The sequence below is a fragment of the Triturus cristatus genome, chromosome 7, assembly GCF_964204655.1.
Source record: "Triturus cristatus chromosome 7, aTriCri1.1, whole genome shotgun sequence".
Classification (NCBI taxonomy): Eukaryota; Metazoa; Chordata; class Amphibia; order Caudata; family Salamandridae; genus Triturus; species Triturus cristatus.
This window is the reverse complement of record NC_140590.1, coordinates 904,904,802-904,926,855: the sequence shown is the minus strand read 5'-3', so window position 1 is coordinate 904,926,855 and position 22,054 is coordinate 904,904,802.

Here is a 22,054-nt window from a genome sequence, read left to right as displayed (position 1 = left end):
GGAGGAGCTACCAAGGTGGAGGAACTGTGTTTTATTTATTTTCAGGCAATTTAAAGGTTATTTTCCTCAAGTACTATTTTTCAAAAATATTGTATGTTGGATTTTTATCATATTTGGTCTTGCTGGTATAGATAAGGATTTACTATTTTTCTAAACTGGTGTGGTGTCCATTTGTAGTGCTTTCACTGTATTACTGTATGTGTTCACAAACGCTTTACACACTGCCTTTGAGATAAGCCTGTCTGCTCGTGCCAATCTACCAAGGGGGTGAGCAGGGTTATTTTAGAAGTGTATCCCCCTTACCCTGACTAGAAGCAAGGGTCCCTATTTGGACAGAGGTACCTACCTCTGCCAACTAGAGACCCCATTTCTAACACATGTATTCTAAGGACAAGATAAAAAGAATTTGTATCTGTTAGAACTGAAGGTCTCTAATTGGCTGAGGTAGGTACCTTAGGCCAAATAGGGACCCTTGCTTCTAAGTCAGGGAAAGGAAGGACACCTTCTAAGAAAGCCCCTGCTCACCCCCTCAGTAGATTGGCACGAGCAGCCAGGCATATCTCCAAGGCAAATGTGTAAAGTATTTGCAACCATGCTCTCAGTAACCCAATGATGACACCAAAAATGGACTTCACACGATTTTCATAAAAAAACAATTATATGTTTATAAAAATTAAAATACGATGAGACCACACAACAAGGATCCAACATATGCGTATTTGTAATATTTCACCTGGCTGGTTATTAGGCCAGCAAGCACATGTAGGTTCTTTCAGTATTAATGAGCAATTCTAGATGATCCAATGCAGTTCTAATGCAATGCTATGCAGTTCGTAATGCAAGAATCAAGCACTTCGTAATGTAAAAATAATGCTGTTCTTTATGTAACAATCAGGCAGTTCATAATGCCAAAATAATGCAATTCGTAATGCAACAATCAGGCAGTTTGTTATGCAAAAATAATACAATGCGTAATGCAACAATCAGGTAGTTCATTATTCAAAAATAATGCAATGCGTAATGCAACAATCAGGCAATTTGTAATGCAAAAATAATGCAAAAATAATGCAACAATCAGGCAGTTCATAATGCAAAAATAATGCAATGCGTAATGCAACAATCAGGCTGTTTGTAATGCAACAATAATGTACTCCGGCACCGATCATAGTGCTCTGGACAGTCTCTATACCACTCTTACTGACTCGCGGTCAGCTACTGCCAACATATGCCCCCAACACGGGTATGATGGAAAACAAAGTGCAGCTCCACACTCTGGCCCCGGTACTGCCTCTCCTCGGCAAGTACGGGCCTCGATACGAGCTTGAGCGGAGGCTCGCGGTGCGAGAATGGGAAAGGCCAAGAGCGTTTCTCTCAGAGCCCGCACCCCGCCCCAGGCGGTGACACACCCACGCTCGCTGAGCGTTACCTGGGGGGTGCGACCTCACTCTCCTCTCCTGTCCTCGCGACTTGGGCCTCCGATGCGACTTTGTTGATTTCGGGCAGTGGAACTCAGGCCCCCCTAGACGGAGATGGCTCAAGGTTCCTCCTTGGCAACAGCATGCTCGGGCCGGTGGTACAGCTCCTCTGGGGATGCCGGGCTGGGCCAATGGCAATGACGAAGGTCTCAGGCTGCAACAGGGCACAAGCACACACCGTCGATGAGACTCACTTGAGCTCCAGGTGTGCACGGTCACAGGGCAATCCTCACGAAGGTCTCCGGCTGCATGAAGCACACTCACCCAGCATCACTGAGACTCACTTGAGTTCCGGGTGCACACAATCACAGGGCCATCCTCACAAAAGTCTCAGGCTGCACAAAGCATACGCACACAGCATCTCTGATACTCACTTGGATTCCGGATGCCCACGATCACAGGAAATTCTTACGAGGGTCTCAGGCTGCAAAAAGCACACGCACACAACGTCGCTGAAATTCACATGAGTTTTGGGCATACACAATCACAGGGCAATCCTCACGAAGGCTTCAGGCTGCACGAAGCACACGCACACAGCGTCGCTGAGACTCACTTGGACTCCGGGTGCACACGATCATAGGACAAGCCTCACAAAGGTCTCAGGCTGCACAAAGCACACGCACACAGTGTCACTGAGACTCACTTGGACTCCAGGTGCCCACGCTCACAGGGCAATTCTTACAAGGGTCTCAGGCTGCAAAAAGCACATGCACACAGCGTTTCTGAGACACACCTGGAAACTTTTGTGTTCCTGAGTTTCCACAACAGGGAGCCAGCTCTCCTCTGGCCCGTAGGGATAAGTTACTTCAGGAAACAGATTAGTCCTTTCAAGCAGGGGGACACAGCACACAGCAAAGTCCCTTTAGCCTCTCCTTGGTTATATCAGCAAACTGCATGCCCGTCCCAGAACACACAGCAAGGGTCAGTCTTTCCTTTAGTCTCTTCAGCTGTTTCTTCCTTGGCAGAGGTTCCTCTTGACCACAAAGTAGTTTAAATCCTTTACAGTCTTGAACAGTTCCATTCCAAAGTCCAGGGGTTTCAGCTCTCATAGTTATACCCGAAATGTCTTTGAAGTCTTTGGGTTCAGGGGTCACAGACCCCTGTCAAAACCAGTTCTGGGTGTCTCCCTGTCAGTGACACCTTTTTCCTGTGATATTGGGGGTCTAGATCCTCAATCACTCAGCAGGAGATGGAGCCATTGTTTTATGGCAGCAGCCCTGGCCTCTTCACCTCCAGGGGCTACTCCTCCCCCCTACACTCCAGATGCAGGTCAGCCTGTTGCTGTCTCACCTCCTCCCCTGGGTTATTCCCCAGAGCCTACCACATTAAAATCCAGACAGTCAATCCACAACCAGGCAGAGACAAGTAGAAATGTTAGAACACAAACACCCACCCACTTCTGAAAGAGTGGTTTCGAAACACACAATGCAAAAACCACCTTCACAAAAAGATGTGTTATTACATTGTGAGTTCAGGCACACTAATATTCACCTCTCCATCTTAAGCCTATGAGAAGATAGGCTGGAAACATATTACACAGCCTCCCCATTCTGTCCTATGGGCAATATGGCCCTTCAACAGTGAAAAACGAAGTGGAGAGTATTTCACTGTTAGGACATGGTACACACCTCAGTACATGTCCTACCTTTCACATACACTGCACCCTGCCCAGAGGGGGTACCTTGGACCTACCAAAGGGGTGTCTGAGGTGCATAGAAACGGAAGGGTTGGGCCTGGCAAGTAGGTGCACTTGTCAGGACAACATGGCAGTTTAACAAACTATGCGCAGGCACTGCAGTGGCAGGCCTGAGTTCTCTCTTTAGGGCTACTTGTGTGGGTGACACAATTAGTGCGCCACTAGTAGCATTTGCATTACTAGCCCTTGCACACATAGTGCCCTTTACTTAGGGACTTTACTAGTAAGGCAAACATACCAATCATGGACAACCAATTACCATTACACTTTACACAGGGAGCACTTGCACTTTACACTGATCAGCAGTGGCAAAGTGCCCAAAGCATCTAAGTTGGCAACACCATGTCAGAAAAAAGGCCTCTAGGGGGAAGTCAAAAAGTTTAGGGAAATGTAGCCAAAAAAAGCCAAGTCCAACAGTATCTCAAAGCGAGTTTAGATGTACTATCTTTGGGAGTTACATTTTGACAATGGGACACAGGAAAAGGCTCCTCTGGCTATGTGATAAAAAGCATGGAAAAACCTAAACCCTTTTTCTTGGAGCATGCCAATATTTTCTACTCATACAAAAGAAACCTTTTTCATGATGTACTGACAATTGCAGATAAAGTAATAGTGGTGAGGTGGTCTACTAGAAAAATGTGAACCATCCTTCTTACTCAGTAATATTCATGAAATATAAAATGAAAGGACAAGATGAAACATACATTATTGCATAGGTGTTCTTGACATCAGAAAAACAAACCACTAAGACCAAGAACTATCTGTTGAAGTGGATTGCTTACAAAACCTGAGGATTTCAAATGAGATTTCTAGTGAGATGCTGGATTAAGACAGTGGTAGCTTCGCAGAACCACAGTCAGATTGGAAGAGAATGTACTTAACTTTATCAAAGGCAGTTTTATGAGGTGGGGTGGACTATAGGGGAGATTGGCAGTGATGGATTCCATAGTGTTATTAGTTCGGCTAGGAATGAGGGAGGTTCTACTCACAAAAGGTCACCTTCTGTACAACTACCTGTGCAGTACAGCAGCAATTGACGTGAAGTTGTAAAGCAAGCAAGCCTAGTACAATTTTGCAGAAAGGGAAAAGCAATTAGTTATCCACACTCTTAATACTACACAAAGGATGATCGCTAAACAATGATGCTATCAATGAGAAGTTGTAATATTCTGTATATGATTGATGACCCAAAACTATCTCTGTACTTTGGGGAAAAAAGGTAATCCATTGGATTAGGCACTCTCACCAGTGTCGCTCTGTAATAAGCTCAGATCTACTCAATGTTGAGCAGTTCTTTCCACCAAATGACCCGTATGATTATTTTGTTATACATATTGTGAGAGGAGGGGCTTTGGAGGGACAGATGGACCTTGATTTATGCACTAGCCCTTCAAATGGCTCCATCATCTGATTTGAACCTAAACATCCACCTGTTTGGCAAGCGTCTCCCAGTTCTAGCGATTGTAATGCAGTATTCCAAGAAGTGAGTGAGGAGCTGGAACCACAGTAGGCAACATACTGGGGCACCGTTTGATCTCAAATTTGAATGTGGTGGATTCAATTAGTAATTCCCGGCAGTGGACTAGAGGATTTCCATCTTAAAGTACCCCCACTTAATTTATCTATTGTTAATCTCAAGGGGAGCTTGAATCCAGAAGTTCTAGGGCCAATTCCAGTGGGTTTAGTATCTTATCCCCAAATGAATTCAGGGCCCAATCCGAACGAGAGTGAACCGGTATTGGAGTTTTATACGACTAGGCTACTATCCTGTAATGTGTCAGGTCTGAGTTCTACGTTCAAGGATTTCCATTCAGGTGGCTTTATTGATAAATACTGTATATGCATTTTCAAAAAAAGTAGGCAGTAACACCCATTCACAGATCAGGGTATATAAATTATTGTGTGGAAGCAATATCGTCAACATCAGGGTGCCTGTCATGGTTTTGACCATATGAATAAAGACTCCCCTATCTATTAAAATCAAACTTCCCAAACTAAGATCTCCCAATATATTAGGGCTCCTTATTCCTTCATCTAGGGAGCCTCTTATGAAACTCTTTAATGTATATAACAGTAGCACTGAGAGGAACAATGATTCAACAACTTATTCCAATACTTGATGAATTCCAAAAACAGGACAATGTAAGTTGCCCAGTATTAATTGCGGGTGACTTCAAAGAGACGTTTGAGACTTTAAATTCAATACATGCGTCAATGAGAGATGAGGATAAGTAATGGTATATCCCTGAGTTAAGAGCCCCTTTTTCCAAAAATTACAAATGTCCCTCTTGCATATCTTTCAGTGCAGGATGCCCAGTAGTACCGATTTACTATTCCAATAATAGGAGTAGAATCCAATGGCCACATATCATTGAACGTCATAATAAATATGTTACCATATATTCCATAGTAGCTACAGTACTAGAACCTTATTCTAGTACCCTTTCTAATAAGATTCCAATAATAGCTATGCACCGTACCATTGTTGATTCTCTTAGAGAACAATTTTCTTAGACAGTCCCAATTGAATAGTGTAAATGCGAAGAAACTAAAGCTTCTGGTACACTAATTTCTGTAGAAGGGCTAAGGCCAAATTGATTGAGGCTGTAAAAAGTAGTGGCCGCTAAGAAAGAATAAAATAATGCAAATGTTAAAATAATGCAAATAATAAAATGTGCACAAAATACTAGTAATTGATGGTCGGTGAAGAAGAAATGGCAACATTTGGTCTCTACATTTGAAAACAAAGATAACAGGATTTTGGCAGGTTTCCTCCCATTGTAATCGACGGCAACCTAGGGAAGCAGAATTTTATATACAAACAAAGAAATGGTTACAACACTTTAAAGAGCTCTATTAGGCTCAAAATGTACATTCTAAGTGCCTAGTGTCTCCCCACAAGTGATGAAAATCAAACATGCTGCACACACTTTTTAATGAGTGATATTATGGGAGCTATATAGTCCAAGAGTCAATGAAGGTAGGGAAAGCAACTGGTTTAGATAAAATTCCTGCAGATCTTCACTGCTTAGAGATAGCCATCTGGGGGCCTTATATCAATGTGCTGACAAATGCAATTTTAGCAGAAGCCCATATCCCATACTTGGAGAAGAGCAGAGATTATCCCTATTTTTAAGAAAGGGAATAGAGAAGAAACCCTGCAAATTATGCACCAATTAATCTGAGTTTCTGCAGACAAATCATAGCTAAGGTACTGTAGAGTAGGCTGGTTTTAGGGCCAATTCAAGCACTATACTACAGGTATTTCATTTTACGTTATTGGTTTAGAAAACTATCTTTGTAAAGTGGGAGCACATGTGATATTTGTGGACCTCAGGGCAGCTTTCAATCTAGTGCCCTAGGCAAAGCTGTGGTTTGTTTCAAGAAATATGGGAATGCCAGAGCCCCTGTTGTTATTATTTACGTGCTTCTATAGTGATAGCTATTCTCAAATAAAACAGGGCACAAGTGGAGAGTTGACAGACAGAATTCCAGGGAGAAAGGGCCAGTGATCAGAAAGGGTTGTGTTCTAGAACCCACATGGTTTGCCCTTATAAGAATAGGGTAATTGACCAACTACATAACTGCAACATCAGTTTGCCTTGTTGCAGGGATTCTGCTCAACTGCAGAACTAAGCTTCGAACCATAGAACTTCAATATGTAGGGATTAAGTCACCTTACCAACTCAGTGGGCATGAGTCTGAGTCCAACTAGCTTAAGTGCCTCACTTGACCTCCTAACCTTACCAGAGAAACAAGGGAATTGGCAACCCCAGAACACAACCCTCTCAACCCTCTCAGGGATCATGGTAACAGGATAGACCCTTTCGCTCTCTAACTCATACGTGTCCACAATGAGATAACCAGGAGACAAAAAGAGAGTTTAGAATATGTATTCAAACTATTGTGTTCTGAAATGGAGTATACGTGTTACAATTAGAAAAGAAATGTATAAAAAAATATTGGTAGCATGGTAATAATCCATATACCATTAAAAGCTCTGCCATTTTGTCAGACAGAGTGACCTAACCCTCCTCCCCTGCTACAAAAGCTAAATGATTATATGAAAGATCTCTGGGATTACTGGAAGACCTGTACCTTAGCATTCACAGATGGATGCCATATATCTCAGCAAACGGAGTTCTCTTGTCTCGGAATTCTTGTTCCATGTGTCTGTTTGTGGCTCATGTACTCATCTATGTGATAGGACATGTGTGCGCATAAACAACAGTTGCATTCTTGTGTTATTTCTAGGTGCTATTGCCCTGCTATAAAGAATAACACGCAACAATGTTGTTTGACCTTTTTGGTGGTGCTCAGACTAAATCCCAGGAAAAGAACAGAACACAAAAACATATGCAGGTTCCATGTGAAAGTACAATGTAGAACAAAGGGAAGAGTGTTTATATAGCAACATGTGCAAAGAAAACTTAGATAGGCTAACATAGGGAAAACTGCATTGGGCCATGCAAGAAACTCATGACAGCCTAACTTGCCCAGAAAATCCCTACTCTCTTATTCGTAGATGAGGCCTCAATAAATTCTCAAGGTTTCGCAATTTGTATGGACAAGAAATTAATGCAGGCAACACAAAATTCATGGCCTTTAATCCCCATAGATCCATTAGGGAAAGATATATTTAGGGGAAACTGCCTTGAAGAAAGTGAAAGAGTTTGATTATTTGGGGGGTACGAATGACTAACTCAACTACATGGTCTGCACAGATTTCTAAAAGTTGCTTACGTTTACAGCATATAGCATCTGTAATATTAAGAGCCTAAAAATCTTCCTTTTTTGCCCCATACAGCATGCCTTACAGATTGTCCATGCCAAAGTGGTTTGGGCTGCATTGTACGGCTTTGAGGTATGGGATTTCTATAATTTATCTAACCTAGGTACAGCTGTAAACAATTACATGAGATCCCTTATTAGCTTTTCTCAAAGTGCCCCTCCTGACACTATTATGGTTAGATTTGGCCCAAACGATTGTATCCAAAGCTTATCGAACAGCTCACATGGAACTCATTCTTATATATCAAATGTTACAGCTAAATAACTGAGTTTCAAATACAATAAAATATATACCAGTAGACCTTCAGTCATGCATTGGAAATGATTACACCTTGTAACTCATAACTTAAAATAAACATTCATCATCATGAAGTAAATCAGTGAAAGTGTATAGTGACCTCAAGTGAGTACAAACCTGTGGGATGGGAGAAGGTGGTAGGTCACCAAGATGTTAAAGCCATTATTAGAACTGGGGTCACCAATTCTGACACAGTAGCTTGGCGCGAGGTAGGAAGGCACCCGAGGGCAATGTGTAAAGCACTGGTGCAGCACTCACCAACACAGATGCAGCCATGAACACACAATGAAGGACGCCACCACATAGGTTTTGTAAAACACAAGATTCTTTATCTATTGTAAGTCTCAAGATATCAATTAATTTCAGGATAAATGCAATTAATTTCAAGGCAACGCCCATAGTCAATACATTCAATTACTTTCAGCAATGCAGCGTGGAAGAATGGTTAATTCATGGCATTAATCAATCAGAGCATGTCACAGGAACAGTTAATTCATTAGAACAATCACAGAACAACCTCCCTTTGCGTCAAATGATGGAATCAGTGCATCCGGTACTTCATTCTAGTCAAGGGAGTCAATACTTCGCACGGAAACAATCAAGGTATTCCAGGAGAGGGCAGGAATTTCCCAGTACCAGTCAACTCAGTTGATCAGTTAAACAGGGTGTTGCAGGGCCTCCATGACCTCCCTCAGATAAATGGGACAAGGCCCTGCGGGACAATGACCAATTGGCACAGTTCGCTCATTTAGATAACCAGTGCGGGTAATGTTTAGGGCCCCCCCCGCTAGTGCATTCACAGCGGCCTGGCATGGGGAGGGCATCGACACCTCATGGTGATACTCCACATGGTAGGGGCCGTTGGTGTCCTTCCCAGCCTCCCAGGACCCTTGCACTCACCACGCGTCCTAAGGCCCGCAGGCCGACTCGGCGCGTCCAGGCGCTACGAGCGCCTCGCGCCCCTACCCCCTCCCAGGCAGCCTGCTTCACTCTTCTCTTGGGGCCCAGGGCCGGACTGGGAACCAAAACCGGCCCTGACAAAGTGCCTGGCCGGCCCCCCCGGGGCTAGGGGGTGCCGCCGAGCTCTTTGCCAGGGCCGGTTTTCGGCCGATTTTGTTACAGGGCCAATTTTGCAGCTATGCTGCAAAAACGGCCCTGTAACAAAAACGGCCCCTAGGGGCCCAAAACCGGCCCCCACTGGTGCGGCGCACCGGGGGTTTGCCCGGTACCCACTACGGCCAGTCAGGCCCTGTTTGGGCCTCGCCAGGGGGAAGCGGAACACTTGCTGGGCCGGTGCGAAGATTCCCGGGGCTTCGGCCCCACCGCGCCGCCTCTCGGAGGGCTCCGGGCTTCCCTCTCCTTCCCGGGCCGGGGAGCCAATCCAGGGGCAGCATGGAGGTGGCGCGGCCAATGATGCGGCCGTCGCCCACATTGTCGGCAACGCGCGCCTGCGCAGCTGGGCCTAGAGCAGCCTACTCCACTACCGTGGCGGCCCTCCCAGGCTTTGGGGGCCGCGGTGGGGACTCAGGCGGCCGTCGGCTTCCCACCAGCCGGCGCCCAGGCCGCGATGATGATTTTAGGCTGGTGAGCGCTTCCAGGGGCACGGCGCTGGAACACAGGTCCTAGGCCACTGCGGGTATGTTAGGTAGGTGAGCGCTCCCTCTCATGCGACACTAGATCAGGGAAGAGTTGCAGCGCTCGGGCAGTACAGCGCTTGGGGGAGAGTTGCAGCGCTCAGCCAGTACAGCGCTTGGGGAAGAGTTGCAGCGCTCGGCCAGTACAGCACTTGGGGAGAGTTGCAGCGCTCGGCCAGTACAGCGCTTGGGGACAGTTGCAGCTGAATCGTTGGAGGAGCACAGTTCTGTCAGGGTAGCACTAGAGGTGCACAGCGCTTTACCTGCGACGACGGTAGGGCGCATAACAGACAGTCGACGTCCCCAGGGCGGCACTTCTCTTGGGAGGGGACGGAAGTTGATGGCAGGCTTCACTGGCAGGCATAGAAGGGTGAGAAGGGGGGTAAGTTGGCAGGCATCAGAGGCAGGGTGGGTCCCTGCAGCACACTGGAGATGGTCCCCTGGGTTGCCCCCTCGCTGGGGAAGATCAGTAGGCAGGCGGAGTCCCTCATCTAACTTGGGTACAGCAGGTCCTAGACTCAGTCAGTCCCCAGTAGTGTAGGTTCCTCCCCTAGGCCCAACCGCCTACGCTCCGGCAGAGGTTTCCCCAGGTCCTGTGGTGCCCCAACTGACTAGTCAGGTTTCCCTCCTTTCCTCTTATACCCCCAGCTCAGGTGACCCTCCTGCAAAGGCGGCAAAGCATAATCCCTCCCAGGGCTGGAAGGTTCCAGGGGCTTCCACATAATAGTCTATGGGACAAAAAGGTGGGATGGAAAAAGATACTGTAGCCGAATGTCCCAGACTGCTCCTGACTACTAGTATGTGTGTGCAATGGCCACTCCGCAGTAGCAGGGGCCTGTGGAAGCCATGTTGCTAGGAGATAGTACCTGCACCTCAACACCGGTTAGCAGTGGCAAGGCGCTCAGAGACCTAGGGCCAACAAAAAAGGTGGCGGAAAAATGAGGCAACAAGGGGCAAAAAAAAAATGGGGTAGACCACCCTAGGGCTGACAGGTCTAACAGTCATGTTGTCGGACATTGTATTTCAGGACAACAGATGCTTACTTTTTAGAAGAGTGGGATGGGGGATGTTTGATAGAGGGTTGCCAGTTGCACCCTTAAGTTGCAGATGCTCAAGGTTTGACTCCATTTATAAGGTTAGCTACACAAGGATAGAACTCTTTGAGGAAAGAGACAAACTACACTAGGCAACAGTCCTATGATATAGTACAGAGCAGACTGATACTTGTGCACTAGAAATAATTTTACAACCCACAGACAGGAGGGCATACTATTTGACATATGACACCCTGGGTAGAATTGATATTTGGCTATCATACCCATGATCCAAACCAATTGAAAATCCTGTTGTGTTACAGAATGTCAAGTTATTTTGTAGAGTATTCTAATAATCTGTGAGGGTACCCAGGTGCTGAGCAGGTATGGGGATGATGCCCTTGCAGAGTTATTCAAAGAACCACGTCTTCAGCTTCTTGTGGAACTCAAGTGGTTATGGAGGAAACTCTAATGTGTGGTAGGAGATTGTTCAATGTTTTGGGTGCAATGTAGGAAACGGAGTGATGTTCTGTTTTGCTTTTGTGAATGCGGGGGTGTGCGCTAGTGAGAGTGAGGCTGCGGGTATGTATTTCAATGGTTTGTGAAAGTGTACGCAGCTGTTGAGGTATTTTCAAGGTCATATAGAGCTTTGTGGGTGTGCATGAGTAGTTTTAACTGGCTGGGCTTGTGGATGAAGAGCCAGTGAAGCTCCCCGAGGTGAAGTGAGATGTGAGTGTGGCAAGGAAGGTTTAGTATGAGTCTAGAAGCAGTGTATTGGGTGGTTTGTAGTATGTTCCAGAGCTGTGAGGAAATACCAGTATGCACTGAGTTGCCATAGTCAAATCTGCTTGTCATAAGTGCTTGTGTGATGGTTCGACTGGTGTTCTGTGGTAGCCACTTGTAAATGCTCTGCAAGATGTGGAAGCAGCCGGAGCTCACTGTGCTGACTTGTGCTGTCATGTTGCGCTTGTCATCTAAATGATCCCTACAGTTCTGGAATGGTTGGTTTGCACTGGTGTGGGCTGTCAGCCACCAGGTGGCATCCCACGGGGAGGTTCTGTTACCAAAGACCACTACTTTTGTTTTGTCAGAGTGGAGTTTTTTACAGTTGGTTCTCATCCAGTTCGCTACCAAGATCATTCAGTTGGTGAAGTTGGTGCTGGTGGTGGGTGTCTATCCTGTCAGGAAAATGATGAGTTGAGTGTCGTCTCTGTAGGAGATGATGGTGATTTCTGGAGATCTGGTGATGTTCGAAAGTGCTGCCATGTATACTATGAATAGGGTGGGCTCAGAGAGGTTCCCTGGGGGACTTCACATATTAGGTTCCTGGCACCCGATGTGAAATGAGGCAGTCTAACTCTGGTTCATCCCATGATGAAGGAGCTGATCCACCTGAATCCTGGTCCTTGGATGCCGCTCTTGTGGAGTCTTCTGACGAGTGTGTGTCGGGAGACCATGTCAGAAGCAGCAGAGAGGTCGATCATGATGAGGCCCACTTTTTCTCCTCTGTCTAGGATGCTCCTTATGCGGCTGCAAAGAGTGCAGTTTCTGTTGTAGCATCTTTCTTTCTGCAGCCTAAGACTGTGCTTTCCAGTTGTTAGTGGGGCTGGATGTAGCTTGTGAGTTGTTTGTTGATGGTCTTTTTGATCACTTTTGCTGGGTAGGGAAGCAGGGTAATTGGAGGGAAGTTAGTCAGCTGTCTGGGGACGGACAATTGTTTCTTGAGAAGAGTGTTGCCTGCTGCATACTTCCATGCTTCTGGAAAGGGGGTGGTGGTGATGGAGGTGTTCAGGATGTGGGTGAGTGTTCTACTGACTGATGATGCATCCTGGTTAAGATGTGGTGGGGTTAGAGTACTTTTGGGCCCCAGAGTGGTTGGTCTTTATGATGATGGCAATTTCTTTATTGGTGAGGGTCTTCAATGTGGTCAGGTCTTGATTTGTGATGGGCAGATCAGCAATGACTATGCTGGGGTCTGGTTGCTGTAGATTGTTTTAATTTTGGTGTTGAAGAAGTTGGATGGATGCTTGTTAGACCTGAGAGGCTTAGAGTGTCTTCCCCCAAGTTTTTGCCTGCCTTCCTCCATATTTCTGACTTTGTTTTTGCTGGTTTCAGGACCCTTCACACTTTACCACTGCTGATCAGTGCTTAAGTGTTTGTTCTCTCTCCCCTAAACATGGCAACGTTGGCTTAACCCCAATTGGCATATTTAGTTTACTTATAAGTCCCTAGTAAAGTGCACTACATGTGCCCTGGGCATATACATTAAATGCTACTAGTAGGCCTGCAGCTCTCATTGTGTCATTCACTTAAGTAGCCCCCTAACCAGGGCTCGGGATGCCATTGCAGAGCCTGTATGTGCAGTTTACACTGCCCCTTTGACCTGGGAAGATAAGCCTCTTTCCAGGCCTAAACCTTCCCTTTTTTTTAAATATAGGTAAGCCCTAAAGTAGGCCCTGTATGACCCATGGGCTGGGTGCAATGCATTTAACAGCAGGACATGTACTTTCAAGTTTTACATGTCTTGGTAGTGAAAAACTCCCATATTCGATTTTCATTTCCGCAAGGCCTATCTCTTCTATAGTGTAACATTGGGATTACCTTATTAAATCTTTTAAGTGTAAGTGTAATTCCCAGTTGTGAAGAGATAGACTTTTCAAGTTTGGTGTCATTAGACTTGCAATTTAAAATCACAATTTATGGAAAAGTTGGATTTTAAATTACGGTTTGGCAAATCCCACATTTACAAAGTAGCCATTTACTCACTTTAGCCATTTGGTGCATGTTGCCTGTCTCTGTTCAGTCTGGGTTGGGTGATAGCTGGGCTTTCTGTTTTCCCTCTAGACCTCCACACAAAAAAGGGAGCTTTAGGTGTGTCTTGATGGGCCATCCTGGGAGAACCCTGCCTCACAGTTACACCCGAATTGGCTGTATTCTGTCCCCACACAAAGGGCTGCATACCCCTCTGTAGTGAGTCTAGAGCCATGCACGAAGGGACAACCTATGTGCACTTCAAAGCTTTCTTTGAAGTCTCCCCCAAATTCAAAGACACATCTGTATATAAGTAGTGGACCTCTGACCTCACAAATTTAGTACACTTCTAGACCTGTGACCACTCTCCCAGGAAGAAGAGCTGTTGCATTGCTGAAAGGACTACCACTCTGCTGGACTACTGTTTTGTTGGACTTCTTTCTTGCTGTGCTCTTCTCTTACTGAGATGCCCTGCTGCCTGCTGTTCTCATGTCTGGATGAGAAGAGCTGAACCTGCATCATTTGAACCCAGAGTGACTCCAAAGGCTTGCTGGCTTGCCTTCTGTTCTAATTCTCAGGGATATCAAAGACTTCAGCTATCTTCATCTGACATTTACAAACTTTGAGTCTGCCCTGTCTAATGGTGCCACCCCTATCCTGAACCCTTGGAAGTGAGGCCTAAGATGCTGCTACAACCAGAACCCACTCATCCTCATCAGAACTGGTGCATCTTTTCCTTTGTATGGATAGAAACCAGTGCATCCTCATCGAACCATGGAAGGGAGATGGCGCATCAACCTCGGAACCAAGGCATCACCTTCAAAATTGACGCATTGCCTGCTGTGGGAGTAGTAGCCATGCATCACCTTTTGAACTGGTGCCTCGCACTCAGAACTGGTGCATCACTGCCATTGCGTGGAGAATCTCAAAGCATCATACCCACTGCATGTTTTGACACCGACACATCGCTTTGGCTGCACTCCGCATCTTCTTCGATATCTTCGCAAGACTGGATCAAGGTACTTTGGTTGAGCAGGCCCAAGTGGGTGCCTGTGTCTGGCATGTGTTACATGACTGTTGGACTGAACTTAAGACTTTGACCCTATTGCTCGAATCAGATTTCATACAAAAAACAGAAGTCAAGAATCGTCTGGCAAAACAGGAACAGTTTTTTTAATTAAACAGTTCGACTGGTAGAGCTGTTTTACATTCAGTTTGTAACTTTCTTACATACAAGAGTACAACAAACAAAAAGGTTTTCGGTGTACCATACATGGGAGGAATGTTGTTTACTGCCATGGGTCAAAAATGAATGCTCAATGGTTCCTACAGGTGGGTCTTGACCTGCGTGGACACAGTGTGGTCTGTGGTGAACATGTCCAGATGTCTTGGATGTGGAGCCTAGCGATCACTATGTGTGCCAAGCCCTGATTGGCTATGTGTTCCTAACTCATGTGGCATCTGACTTTATGGAGTTTTTAGGAGCATGCGTACCCCCTCTGGCCATGTGTACAATTTTAATGTCACTGGGCCTATCTGTGGAATTGATCAAGAGTTTCCTGCCAAAGTGTTTGCCTGCCAGTTATGCACCTTACCACCAGTGACCCATAATCAGTAAATCTGGGCCTAGGCCACAGGGCCCGCCAAACTACATACTTTTGTGCTGAGGTAGATTCTATTAATAAGGATGATGATTAATTTCATTGATATCCATATTAACATTCCCCCTTCTAGTTGATTATGCGACTACACTATCTAACTCATTCATTTGTACTATTACTTTATTTGAGTTCTGCTGTTCCCTGTGCACCCTTTCGACTATGAAAACCTTCCTAATTACTTGCATTCTACCTAGTTTGAGGACTGGGCATTTACAGCAGGATATTTCCAATAGTATAGCCCTGCAAACCAATAGAAACAAAATGATAACTGGCAACAGTGATCTACATAGACCGGATTTCCATTGTTCAAGCCAGAAAAACTTATTTGAAAACTACTCCTGCTTAGAGGCACCTCTCTCTTCATACACACTTCTCTGTAGATTATGCAGTGCTTGGATGGCAAGTTTCAATTTTTCATTGTCCATGTCATTCCCTGGGATGAATGTACAGGGAGTGGCGATCCTGGCACAGACCCCTCACTCTATTGTGGTCATTAAGTTCAACACACAACGGTGCTGCAGTACCATGAGATGGATGAGTCTAATTTCTTCCTTGATCGAATTTAGGCCGAGCTCAGTAATGTTCATCATTTTGAGCATTTCCCACTGCATTATCTAGAGCCAGCAGGCCTTAGCTTCTGTCTGCAGGGTCAAGAATGATATTGACCCCCGCCCCAGCTGTTCAAGAATTTCTTTGAACTGAGCCGAGCCAAAAAACGTCCACTGCTCTCTTTTTGCGTGCTTGGTGCATCAAAGTGATTTTTTCTTCTTTAACTGGTGCTAGAACAACTAAGGTCTGGGTGTGCAAGGTTACCAGGGAACACGAACCTCTCCAACCCATTTGGTAACCAGCTGAGTATAGGCATCCTCACAGCACTGCCAATAAAAATCCATGAGCTCGGAGGATCCCCAATGCATATCTGGAATACATAAAATCACCCCACAGATAGCATTCCTGCCATCGAAAGTGATCCTTTTCCTCCAAAACACAAGGAATACACTGTAAGTTTCTGTACAATCAGGGGTTGACCCTTCCCCTCTAACTAAATTTTTCCACCCACCTCGGTGTCCAGATTTCCTGACATGGGTTAGCCATACTTTCATTAAACTCTCCCCCCCGGTGACCCATTCCCCTTTTTATCTTCGAACTGGATGGTCCTACACAGGAAATGTGCTGACACCACTTGTTGTTAAAGAACACCATCCTGAATGCATGAAGAGCCAATCTTAGTCCACAGGTGGCTGCTGGAGTTGACGAATTTGCGTATTTGAGCACTGGGTTAGGGGTTTGGCTACCTCCAAAAACCTCTTCTCCAGTTAATCTCAGGGTCATGTGATATCCTTCCCTATGTCACACTTCCTACACATTCTGTCCAGCTCAGTTTGGATATCAGTGGGTTCAGTGAAGATGTATAGTGCTGTTGGGTTGGTGTCTTTTTGGGTCAGGTTTACCACTGCCCTGTGGATCTTGGCCCTTATCCTACACAGGTAGAGGTGAATTAGGCATTTTTCCATTCTCAGGGGCTACCTCTGGGAACAGGTACAGCCTATCTGTGTCTACTGCCTGGGTGAATAATGAGCAGACAGAACATGACCTGGCTGAGGCTTGAGAGCTGACTGAGGTCCTGTGTTGATACCAGGTGTTATGTGAAAGGGCGCTGTGAAGTGCAGGTGGGATGCTTGTGTTATATTTAGTGTAATTGTAGGCAACATACGAAAGGTCCCTGCGCAGAGCTGTTGTTCACTGTTTGTGAAGCTCTTTGAATCAGCGGTTCCTCAGTAATATTCAAGTGTGAGACTGCTAGAGGGCTAGAGGAGTTCTGTGTGGATGACATTACAGTTTTCATCAATTCATGACATGACTACCTGAGGCACCTAAGACAGGTGTTGGCTATGATACAAAATGCAAAATGGACCATCAAGGTGACTAAGGGTCAGGTTGGGCAGTCCTGTGTAGTTTACTTTGGGCATGAGGTGGGTAACAGGCAGGTTTTCTCATTGGATATGAAGATATGGTCTGTGATAGAGTGGGAGTTGCCCACTACTAGACTGGTGTGAAAATATTGTTGGGACTCACTGGGTATTACATGAAGTTTGAGGTGAACTAAGGAAGCATGGTTACCCCACTAACTGAATTAACTTACAAGAAGCAGCCCAGGAAAGTGATCTAGACTGAGGAGAGTCAAAGGATGTTTGAAGGACTAAAGAAGTTGCTATGGAATGCACCTGTACTGAAAACACCATGCTACGATTTGCCTTTCATTATATAGATGGGTGATTTTGATGAAGGAATTGGAACTGTGTTAGCTCAACTGTATAACAGAGGTAGAAACTTCCAGTAGCCTCAATTAGTAGCAGATTACTACGATCCAGAGGAACTTGTCAGCAATTGAGAGAGAATGCTTTGAGATAGTGTGGGCTTGCAGAATTCTGCCAGTACTTGTTTGGCACTGGGTTTGTAGGGCAAACTGATCATAGACCATCGAAGTGGTTAATGGTTAGGAAGGGAGAAAATCCAAGGTTGTTGAGATGGTCAATATCACGAAAAGGGTTAGATTGTGTGATGGTTCACAAGGCCATATTAAACAGAGGAATTCAGATGGACTTTACTGTAGGTTTTGCCAATCTGACAAGCCAACCTTTACAGGTTAGAAGTTGGTCTGATGTAGCCTGATCTGGGAATGGCATTTCTTTGGATGGATTAATCCCCTGCACAGTGACACTCATGAACCCTTGCCCTTCGTGTCCCAGGTGCATTGATATCTGGATCTCTGGTATAGATTTTTGGTCATAGGAGAACAAGAATCATGAGTGTGCCCCATGACGTAGGCCTGATTCTCAGTAATGTTGTCTGCTTAAACCTAGAAGGGCACCCCAAGTGCTATGTTCCTGAATGTAGAGAGCTACTGCCCTTACCTAGAGATAAATAAACAAGTGTGGTGTTGGCATCATACCAGTTTTGTTGTGATGGCATCATACCACTTATGTGTTCAGCATAATCAATTACATGAACAGGCCATTTTACCTGTGTCAGTAGAGTGGGCCTACTGACCCAATGACGTACCATTCTGTACCTGTGTACTTAACTTACTTTTGGCCTGCATAAATTGCAAGTAGCGCAAGAAAGCACATACTTGTGTATACATGCTGGGTTGAATGTGTGCCTGTGAATGGTACATCAAACACACAAGAAGGTGATGGGGGAAATGCTTGCAGTAAGTCTGACCACTGGCAATTGCTCGGAGTATCATTCTAAACCATCAATCTTTTGCCCACCATTCTACATCCATTTTTACCCAGCCATTTGCAAATCAGTCTTGACCCGGCTTCAAAAGTATCAGTCCAGCTAAAACTACCAGGCCAGGTCCTCCCTAAACCAGGACACAAGCAACCAAGACTAGTTTTGCCCCGGTGGGAGCTTGCAAATCAGGAGTAGATTGGTTCCAGTGGTGGTGGCATGGTGTGCAAATTAATGATGGACTGGACCACATGCCCCAAGCAATTACCAGTGGCTGAGAATAATTCAAGCATTCTATCCACCAATGTATTATATACATCTGAAGACTCTACATAACATGGAGACCAGTGTGTTCTGTTTTGGAAGATTGGAGCCTGGGAGGCTGGAGAGGTGAGGACAGATGTGTGCTGCTAAGATTCCTGAGGGCTGGGGCGTGGCAAATACTTAAGGGAGAGGAGCAGTGGATCCATTGTGCACAAAGTGTTCTTTGATGTTACTGATCAGTGGAGCGTGGACTCACTGTCAGAGAGATGGTTTGACTGATCCTGTTGGAATTACCAGGGAATCTTGAGAGAGAAGAAGGCATAGTTGTTTGCGGTTTTATGAGACATATTCCAGCGGGGGCTGACAGTCAGGTCTATTCCCAGTTACTTCCTTGGCCTGTGCTGTGGGTCACCCAGAATTAGAGCCATTCCTGTTGTGGCAAATTGTCCCTGTGACAAATGGAGGTGAAGAGGAGAGAGGACTTCAAAGGAGCTGACAATCTCCAACACATGGATGTGGACTATAAGGATGGAAACATATGTTCCATACTTTGTTGAACACCACCATCTCATCAGGAGAGGGAAGATCACCAAGGCTTCTTCCTGCTGGAACCAGAACTGGGGGCCAAGGTGTGCCAGTCTCCCATCTGTGTACTGGGCTGTCACCTACGAACCAAGAACACATGTCCTTTGCCTGGAGCACCAGCCTTCTACCCGTCCGCCATAACCAGTGTGTCCTGTGAGGATAAGGAGAGACCATGAAAGGAGTGATGCTTAGTCGGGCTGTTGGTGAGTAGATCCAAGTGAGCAGAGTGTGAGGCATCTAGTCAGTTTGCGACCAGTGTTGCAAGACATCCATCTGCTCTCTTGTGGATGTCACAAAATCCTGTCAGGGCTGCAGCAAATCAATGATGTTGCAGGCTGTCACCCGGTGTCGTGGATCTTACTGGGGCTGGCATCTGTGTCTATAACCCCCATGTGTCAGTAGGAGGCCACTGGAACTGCTGGGTCCATTACCTGTTGCCGCTGAGACTGTCGGGCCATCACACTTGCAACTGATATTGAGGGTTGGTTCCACTGTCTTTGATTAAGTCAGGGGGGACACTGAGACTGATCCCAGAGAATCTGACATGATTGGGACTGTTACCCAGATCTGTGACCCCCATTCGCTAGGAGGGGGCCCCTGGGACCACTGGATCAGTCGCTGTGTTGGAGGAGTCCCGGTGATCAGCTGAGAGGCTCAGGAACCAACTGTTACTCATGACTCATACTAGGTTGGGTCATGGGATATCAGGAGTAAAAGGCGAAAACCCCACAGTTGGGTCCATTAGCTCCTGCTTACCCTGTATCCTTCTAAAACAGGTTTTGACAACCACCCTACCCTATGTGCCTAACATAACATGAAGAGTGCAGTACTAAAATTCATTTCAGGGAGTCATCAACGAATCAAATGTAAAATACAATCTCAAATACAATGTGATTAAACATTCAAAAGCATTCATATCAGGATGGTGTCAGCTTACATTTACCTTAATAATAAATATGAAGGGAATTTAACACGTCAATAAACCATTAAACATTCAAACATCAGTGTCATGTGTCATATTTACTCATTAAACACAGATGCCTAGAGTTAGATCTGTCATCCTTGGTGTTGTTTCCCCCACTTTTAGCCTTCAGACCTCCTGTTTTTGCATACTTTGTTATTGCTGGCCTTAGGATTCTGTGCACTTTACTATTGCTAACCAGTGCTAAAGTGCTTGTGCTCTTTCCTTCAAATGTGGTCTCATCGGCCTATCTACAATTGACATAATTAATGTACCTATAAGGACCTAATAACGTGCACTACTTGTGCCCAGGGCCTGTAAATTAATGCTACTAGTGGGCATGCAGCACTGATTGTGCCACCAACTTGCCAGGTCAAAACCTTCATTTTTAATACATATGAGTCACCTCTAGTGTAGGCCCTGGACCACCAAAGGGCAGGGTGCAGTGTATTTAAAAAGCAAGACATGTACTTTCAAGTCTTACTTGAGCTGGTAGTGAAACACTCTTACATTTGTTTTTCACTACTACAAGGCCTCTCTGTCCCATAGGATAGCATTGAGATAACATTATTACATTTTAGGAGGGAAATTCCCAATTATCAATATATAGACCTTTCAAGTTTTGCATCGCTGGAATAACAATTTAAAATACAAACTTTTGATAAAGTCGGATTTTAAATTTCAATTCTGAAAATGCAGCTTTTAAAAAGTTACCATTTTCTTGCTTTAGCCCGTTGGTGCCTGCTGCCTGTTTCTGAACACATCTGGGGTGGGTGACAGCTGGGCTTTGTGTATTCCCCCTATACAGCCATAAATAATGGGAGCTTAGCTGTTACCTGATGGGCCATCCTGGCAGGATGGGAAGGAGGAGCTGGACCCTGCCTCAATTAAACCTGAGTAGGCTGCGTATTTTCCCCACACAAAGGAATTCATATCCCCTTGTAGTGAATCTGGAGCCAGGAAGGAAAAGGCAGGGTCTCTGTGAACTTCAAATGGCTCTCTTTGAGATATCCCTACTTCAGAGGAACCACTGGGTATAATAATTGGACCTCAGACACCACCACATCAGTACACTTCTAGACCTGTGGATACTCTGCTAGGAAGAAGGACTGCTGTGCTGATAAAAGGACTGCCACTCTGCTGGACTGCTATTGTGTTGGACCCCTGCCTTGCTGTGCTGACCTGCTGCCCTCGTGCCTGGGTGAGCAGGACTGGACCTGCATCTCTTGCAACCAGAGTGACTCCAAGGGCCAGTTGGCTCGCCTCCTGATATGAAGGATCAAGGAAATAAAATGCTTCCAACCGCCCTGCTTCTGCACCTGGACTCTGCCATCTGTGAGTGTGCCCTGACAAGTAGTATCACCCTACTCCTGAACCCTTGGAATTGGGCTTAGGGTGCTTGCTTCAGCGGAACCGATGCATTGTCTGTCAACCTGCCACATCACATCCGCTGCATGTATCAGAGCTGGCACATCACCCCTGTTGCGTTGATCAGAACCGGCACATCTCCTCTGCTGCAAGGATCGACACTGACATATTGCTGCTCCTGCATGGATTAGACTTAACATATCGCCTTCAAAATCACCACTGAGAGATGCTTTTCCCGGCAAAGAGTTCTTTCATTTCCATCAACGGTAGTCTTGACAACATTGCTGAAACTCGACATC